This window comes from Hordeum vulgare, chromosome 5H, assembly GCF_904849725.1.
Source record: "Hordeum vulgare subsp. vulgare chromosome 5H, MorexV3_pseudomolecules_assembly, whole genome shotgun sequence".
Taxonomy (NCBI): Eukaryota; Viridiplantae; Streptophyta; class Magnoliopsida; order Poales; family Poaceae; genus Hordeum; species Hordeum vulgare.
Genome location: NC_058522.1, coordinates 344609086 through 344617510, shown reverse-complemented (window position 1 = coordinate 344617510; position 8425 = coordinate 344609086).

The window sequence follows — 8425 nt, the reverse complement described above, 5'->3', positions numbered from 1 at the left end:
GAAACGGAAGCTTGCGGCGGCGGAAAAGTGGTTTCGTGGACGCCCTTATTTTTTCTGGGATTTTAGGGAATATATAGGCGAAAGAGCTAGGAGAGGGGAGCTCCAGGGGGGCCACAAGCCTGGTAGCCGCTGCCCCCCCTGGCCGCTCCTACAGTGCTTGTGGGCCCCCTATGGGCCTCCTGCCTTGGCCCTCAAGTCCCCCGATCTTCTTCTGTCCTGGAAAAATTCATTTCGGGGATTTTATTCCATTTGGACTCCGTTGCAAAATCAGATCTGAAAAGAGTCAAAAACACACAAAAAACAGGAACTGGCACTTGGCACTGAATTAATAAGTTAGTCCCAAAAAAGATATAAAAGGTATACAAAACATCCAAAGTTGACAAGATAACAGCATGAAACCATCAAAAATTATAGATACGTTTGAGACGTATCAAGCACGTCATGGTGCCCTGCCGGAGGGGGGATTCGGACACGAAAGGCTTCTCCATCAAGACCATGACCTCTCCGATGATGAGTGAGTAGTTCACCATAGACCTACGGGTCCATAGCTAGTAACGATATGGCTTCTTCTCTCTCTTGGATCTTCAATACAAAGTTCTCCATGATCTTCATGGAGATCTATCCAATGTAATCTTCTTTTGCGGTGTGTTTGTCGAGATCCGATGAATTGTGGATTTATGATCAGATTATCTATGAATCTTATTTGACTTTCTTCTTATCTCTCTTATGCATGATTTCATATCCTTGTAATTCTCTTCGAGTTGTGGGTTTTGTTTGGCCAACTAAATCTATTATTCTTGCAATGGGAGATGTGCTTGGTTTTGGGTTCATACCGTGCGGTGAGCTCACCCAGTGACAGAAGGGGTAGCGAGGCACGTATCGTGTTGTTGCCATCAAGGGTAAAAAGATGGGGTTTTCATCATTGGTTTGAGATTATCCTTCTACATCATGTCATCTTGCTTAAAGCGTTACTCTGTTCGTCATGACCTCAATACACTAGATGCATGCTGGATAGCGGTCGATGTGTGGAGTAATAGTAGTAGATGCAGAAAGTATCGGTCTACTTGTCTCGGACGTGATGCCTATATGCTAGATCATTGCCTTAGATATCGTCATGACTTTGCGCAGTTCTATCAATTGCTCGACAGTAATTTGTTCACCCACCGTAATATTTGCTATTTTTAGAGAAGGCTCTAGTGAACACTATGGCCCCAGGGTCTACTCCACACCATATTTTCGGCCTTACACTTTTCACTTTGTTGCACTTTCCGCCTTCAGATCTCACTTTTGCAAACAATCTTGAAGGGATTGACAACCCCTTTGAAGCGTTGGGTCCAAGCTTGTTTGTTTTTGCGCAGGTACTTTGGACTTGACGAGGCCCTCCTTTTGGTTCGATACCTTGGTTCTCAAACTGCGAGAAATACATACTGCTCATGTGCTGCATCACCCTTTCCTCTTCAAAGGAAAAACCAACGCAAACCAGAGAAGTAACAAGAAGAATTCCTACACGCCAGGGAAGGACTTTTGTTGCCGCAACAGTCTTCACCAGCACTTTGCTCACAAGGACAAGACATGCATTTAATGCACCTGACAGCAGTAGATAGATAAGCACCACTCTAGGTTCACTGTAGCATTTAGTGAACCTACCATCAAGCACTATAGGTGACCCCTTTGCCTATAAAAGGAGGCCCTTAGCTCATTCACAAGGGGTTAGACTGTTTGGAGATTGGCCAAGAAGACGGTTATCATCACTGTAACGAACAACAAAAATGCTTAATACGATCAGACAAGCAAGACGTAGGGTTTTACGCGTAAGCGGCCCGAACCTGGGTAAAAAGGCTTGCCGGGTGTTGATCGTTAGATGTGTTCTTGACGCTGTCTTTCCCCGCACTACGATCACAAGGGTATCACGTTGATCCTCGTAGGTGTCGACCTAGCATCGCCGACAATGCGGTGTAGGAATCGGTCCTCCATAGACCAGGGTAGGTGGAACCGAGGCAAAGGTTGCTATCCCATTCTTGTTGAGAGGGGAAGAAGGTTGCATACATTTAGCCGCTGCCTTGTTGGAATTGGCCTCCGATTCTGTATTGGTAGGTTTAACCGCCAACGCAGGTTCCGGAGAAGTTTTCAACCCCTCAATCAACTCTTTAAACATGGACTTGACTTCGTTCGTCAAGGACGACCCGAGGGAGGCCATAGCCTCATTCAAGTCGTCCCTTGTGACCGAATTTAAGGCCACAGCCTCGGGTCGTCCACTGACTCCCTCTTCATCGTCAACCATACTCTTCGGGTGGTGAAACCCTTAATAAAGAGACGTGGCTCTCATACCAATTGAAAGGATCGATATGGTTGACTAGAGGGGGGTGAATAGGAAACTACAAATTTTTAGCTCTTCTTAACAAGTTAGATAAAGCAACACAAAGGTTCTCTAAATTAACTACTAGGTGAGCAACCTATATGATGCTAACTACCATGAGAACTAGTGCAAGCAAGAAATACACAACAACAATAATATACACAAAGTTAAGGTAAGAGATAACCGCAAGTGGAACCGATGAAGACGAGGATGTGTTACGAAGTTCCTTCCCTTTGACAGGAAGTACGTCTCCGTTGGAGCGGTGTGGAGGCACAATACTCCCCAATAAGCCACTAGGTCCACCGTATTCTCCTCACGCCCTCACACAATGCGAGGTGCCATGATTCCACTATTGGTTCCCTCGAAGGCGGCGACGGGACCTTTACGAACAAGGTTGGGGCTATCTCCACACAATGCTCGGAGGCTCCCAACAAGACCACGGAGCTTCACCACAATGGATATGACTCCAAGGTGACCTCAACCGTCTAGGGTGCTCAAACACCCAAGAGTAACAAGATCCGCAAGGGATTAGTGGGGGCAATCAAATAGTTTTTGGTGGAAGTGTAGATCTTGGCCTTCTCAACCAATCCCTAGGAAATCAACAAGTTTGATTCGCTAGGGAAAGAGATCGGGCACAAGTGAGCTTAGGAGCAACAATGGAGTCTTAGCAGGTCAAAGGTAGGGTTCTTGGAGTGGAAGAACCCTTTATATAGTGAGGGAACAGATCCAACAATTACCCCCACTTACAACACCCACAACACGGTACTACCGCTTGGGGGTAGCGGTACTACCGCTGCCCCTAGCGGTACTACCGCTTGGTAGGGAGCGGTACTACCGCCAGCCCCAACGGTACTACCGCTAGGCATGGAGCGGTACTACCGCTTGGTAGGCATATAGCCACGGTTGTAAAAACACTACTACCGGGCCTACCATCGCTGGAAAAGTACTCGCAAAAAGTCCAACGAAGTACATCTGCTCAGAGAGAGAGGTACTACCGTCCCGAAGAGGTACTACCGCCCATCCGGAGCGGTACTACCGCTCAGCGAGCGGTACTACTGCTAGACCTTTTTGCAGAGTCAGGGAGAGAACATGTGGGAGCTTGATGACCCACAAGTGTAGGGGATCTATCGTAGCCTTTCGATAAGTAAGAGTGTCGAACCCAACGAGGAGCAGAAGGTACTGACAAGTGATCTTGTGCAAGGAATTACTGCAAGTACTCAAAGGTAACTTTTTATGGGTTTTCTAGTAATAGCAACAAGGAAATAAATGCAAGGAAAGTAAATGGTGCCGAGGTGCAGAAAGTGGCCCAATCCTTTTGAACACAAAGGATAAGCTGGGGACTAAACATATAAAGACTAAGGCTTTTCTGAGGACACACTAGAGAGATAGTCAAGTGCTTTCGCCATATTCCGTCTAGTACTATGTTTTGCATTAATAAGTGTTATGTGGGTGGATCTTAACTAGTGCACCGTCTAGGCTAAGACAAGTACACTCTTATGATTAATCCCTCTTGCAAGCATCCGCAAATACAAGACAGAAATTAAGGCAAAGCCTAACCATAGCAATAAGCTTTAGGATCTAATACTCCCTCATGTAGAAGTATGCGAACTAGGGTTCAGGTTTCTGTCACGCCGGCAACCCACCATAAGCATTCTTTATACACAATGCATTCCCCTAGGTCCTTAAAAAGGTGAAGTGTTATGTAGTCGATGTTCACATAACACCACTAGAAGAATAACACCATAACTTAAATATCAATCAACACATATTACTTCAAGATCATATGACTACTAGCATCTATACTTTTCCCATGTCCTCAAGAACTAACGGAACTACTCACAAGACATAAAAGAGATCATGATCAGAGGTGATGAAAATATGATTGACAATCTGGTCATAACAATAATCCTCCAACAAAACTCAATAACATTCACCACAAAAGAGTAATCAACACCGATAGAGTAGAGGGGATGAATAGTGCAAGGTACAACTCCGATTGCAATGGTGAAGTGAGATGGGATAAATGGAGATGGTGATGATGGTGATGATGATCTCGATGACGCCTCTGACGATGGTGATGACGACGAGGACGATCTCCCCTTCCTGGAGGAGTTCTCCCCGGCGGAATCTGCCCGCCGGAAAGGTCCTTTCTTCTCTGTAGGTTTCCACCGTGGAGCGGCGGCGGAACTGCGAAAACTCATCTGTCCCCATAACTTTTAGGTCAAGAGGATCATATAGGACAAAGGAGAGCACCGGAGGTGGGACCCACCACCCAGGCGGCCTCTGGGCGCGGCTAGGGATGGCCCGCGCCAGCAGGTTGTGTGGGCGACATGTGGCCCCCCTCCGTCCCTTCTTCGGCCTGTCTTCGGGATCTGTTCGGAAACTCCTTGCATCAAATTTTCAGCGCAGTTGGAGATGTTCTGATATGGTAACTCTTCGTGCTATTTTCTCCGCTGAATCCTGCGTCTGCTATTTCGGCACCGGAAAGTTGCAAACTGTGTAAAATAAGCCAAAAAACAATAAGTGCATCATCATAATGTAAAATATATCAATGAATAGAGACAAATTATGATACAAAATAGTGATGCATTTTGGACGTATAGAGCTCCATTGCTACAAGGAAAAGGTGGTGGAAAGAAAAAGTGTGCGTGTGTGTGTTGATTCCACCCAAACCTTTCCGACGCGGACCCCCTCCTAATAGTACTACCACCAAAGATAACCATCGAATCCACCGTGCTTTAAAACCATCGAGGGGCGACGAATCGTCGTGTGCCTTGTCATGTATTATCTGAAATGCTGAATGCACACGATTAGTCCGCAGATGTACTGTCATCAATCACCAAAATCCCTTAGGTCGAAATATGCCCTAACAGTGTTGTTGGAGGCCTCACCTCCACAACCTCTCCCTCCTCTGCGGTGACATCTCCCATGTTAGGAACCATCTCTAGGGTTTGATATGGGCGGGGGTTCTTGGAATGACTGGGAAAGGTTGGCCGGGGTTGGGTGGGGTTTATATTGACAGTGGTGGAGGGGTTGGGTTTTAGTAGGCCTAGGGAATTTTCATTTGCTCCGAGACTAGTGGCCCACTAAGCCCAATACCACTATACATAAATATATAGATAACAGAGAAGATTAATATAGTCTAACCCAATGACAGAACTTACTAAAAATCATAACATAGAAGATCCACTACAACACTTAGTACCATAGCATTGGAGATCCAATACGACATACTTAAGAACATAGAAAATACATAAGACACTAAAGTTCAAATGCACTGCCAAAGCCTAGGTTAACTTCACATTCCCTCAAAATGTACACCCATATAATCACTTGAGATAGTTAGTCCACATCCTTATATAGGCCTTGGATGTACTTCATTTCCAAAGGCTTCACTCGAAGGATTGGGTATGTGTAGGCTTTGAGATGAGCATCACTTGGAAACTTTTCCTTAGTTTTACCTCGACCCCCTTTAACAGTACGGTGTTCCTATGACTCAAAAGAAAGGAATTGAAACTACGAAAACAAAAGTCTTCACACTTCAAAGTCCTCGAATCAATATCTTCAAGGACACACCAATTTCATCGCTTTCAAAGTCTGTGAGGAATTATCAAAGTCTTCACCCGAAGACATTCATTTTTAGGGGTCGATATTCTTCGAATAACTCAAACTCCTCAATGACTTATAGAGCGTGTGTAGACTTAGAAACACATTAGTCTCTTACCCTATAAGTCTTCAATACACCAAAATCACCAAGGGGCAGTACATACACTTACAATTTCCCCATTTTTGATGATTGATGACAAATAGGTAAAGTTTTCAACGGGGATAAATATGTGAAGTGTATGTATAGAGTTTGAGGAATTTGATATCAAGATATAGAGAAACTCCCGGTGAAGATGTTCATATTTGATTAATTTGCTTTGGACTGCAAATGCACATTGTAGGTTTATACCATGGAGATCTCCCCCTATATATTGTAATCCATGCACACATTTAACATATATCATTAGGAAATTGAAATGCATGATGGAAAGTGGTGTCTGATGAATTTCAGCATGCGTGCATTAATCAATGTGAGGAATATGCGTGCGAAGAAAACTGTTCAAAAGTATCAGACCACCACCGGACTTAAGTTTACAACTCTACAACCAAACACTTCAGAAGAACGAGAGTTGCAACTTAACAAAAAAATATAGCACATAAAGTAGACCCGCTTGAAAACTAACTCAGATTTCTCCCCCTTTGTCATCATATGACGAAAAGGGATGAAACTGAGGACTAACGCCCCTGAAGAATTTCAACTTGTTGGTGGAGGAGGAGCGCCAACGACGTCGGGTTCATTTATCATTGTAGGGTCGGCGGCAGTGTCATCAAGATCCTCAGCTTCATCTATTGAGCATGATGAAGAAAATGCACTACTCACCAGTAGAGGAACATGAACCTTCTTGAATTTCTTCTTGGTCAGTCATGACCAATCAAAGTCTTGCTGAAATTCCATCTCCTTGAGTTCTTCAGGAGTCTTGAGATGAGACAGAATGGCCCATGTGCGATCGAAGGTTTCGTGAAGATAGTAGTGATTCTTCCTCACCGCATTATGCATCAAAGTCATATCACGCACAATGGTACCAAACTAACGCTTTACCCACTTGTGATTATGATCGACCTTTTGATGAAGACTTAGCAGAAGTTCATAACGAGTCATCATGCACGGGGCAGACTCACGAGGCATTTTAGTTGAGGTCTTTGCAACACATTATTGTGATGTAGTTTCATAATTGGTTGAGTAGGATGCTGCCTTGCGAAATTGTCCATCAAGAGGACGAGATCCTTCATGAATAATTGTTTTGCTCTTGCCTTCAATCAGCTTGAAGGATTTCTTGATGACTTCGAGTGGGGGAAAATAGTTGAAGTGATTCTGAAAATCAGCTTTCTAAGGAATTGAGGATCTGTCCCTCATGAATTTCATGATCCACGTCACATAGGGCTTCAGTTCAAAAGGTAATATAGCAATATTGGTCAAAGTCCTCATGAAGAAATCGTGAAGATTTATGGGAATCCCATGAATGATGTTGAATAGCAAATTATTCATGATTCCCGCCATGTCTTCTTCTTCGGAGTTGTGTCCCTTGATGGGGCTGAGGGTTTTGGTCAAGATGCGGTACACAGTCCTTGGCACATATAGGAGATCTTTGACAAGGAATGTGGTCCTTGGTGGCTTGCCAGGAGCCAAAGGTTTCATCAGCGCTTGCATCAGGTGATTGGACAACTCATGTTCATCATAGATGTGTCTGGCACCTTCTGAGGGGATTGCAACTAGGACCACATGAGACAATTATGTTGCAGGAGCAGTGTAGTGTGTGTCTTTGGTCATCTAGTCAAGAACCCACGTGTTTACGTCTTGTGCTTCATAAGAAAGATGCAAAGCGGCATAGAATTGAAGAATTAGCTCTTCATTCCACATCCCTATAGAACGACAGGAGGCCGGCATCATGAAGAACATTGAGGACTAGCATGAAGCAGGGAATAAACTCCATGTCTGTATGAGGAATTTGTTGATGTTGGAAAAGTGTATTCTTCCCAAAGAGCTCAACACCACAGAAGTTCAGTTGAGTGGCAGTCCAGAACCTCTTGCGCCTTATCCTCGCAGAGTCATACGGATTTGCACCGATGACGAAATGATGTTCGTAAAAAAATCTCCTTGATTAATTTGGGTCTATTTGTACCTCTGAATAGCTGAAGTGTCTTGGGTTCAAGATTTGGCTTATATATTCCCACAAGTCTTCGGAACTCTTCTTCAGTCTAAGGAACTTGAGCCACAACTACTACTGGCTGAGGATTTTGAACATGTTGTTCATCAGTAGTATCCTCACCTTGAGGAGCAGCATCTTCAGCCACATTTTCTTTAGTGTGAGGAACATGCTTTGCAGATTCAACAATGACTGGTGCAATAATATCCTGAGTGGCGGTTTGGTTCATAGTTTCTTCAACTGATGAAACTGTTTCTTCCTTCGGGGTAGGTTTAATTGGAGTGTGTTTGTCCTCAGACTGCGTATGAATTTCTTGAGT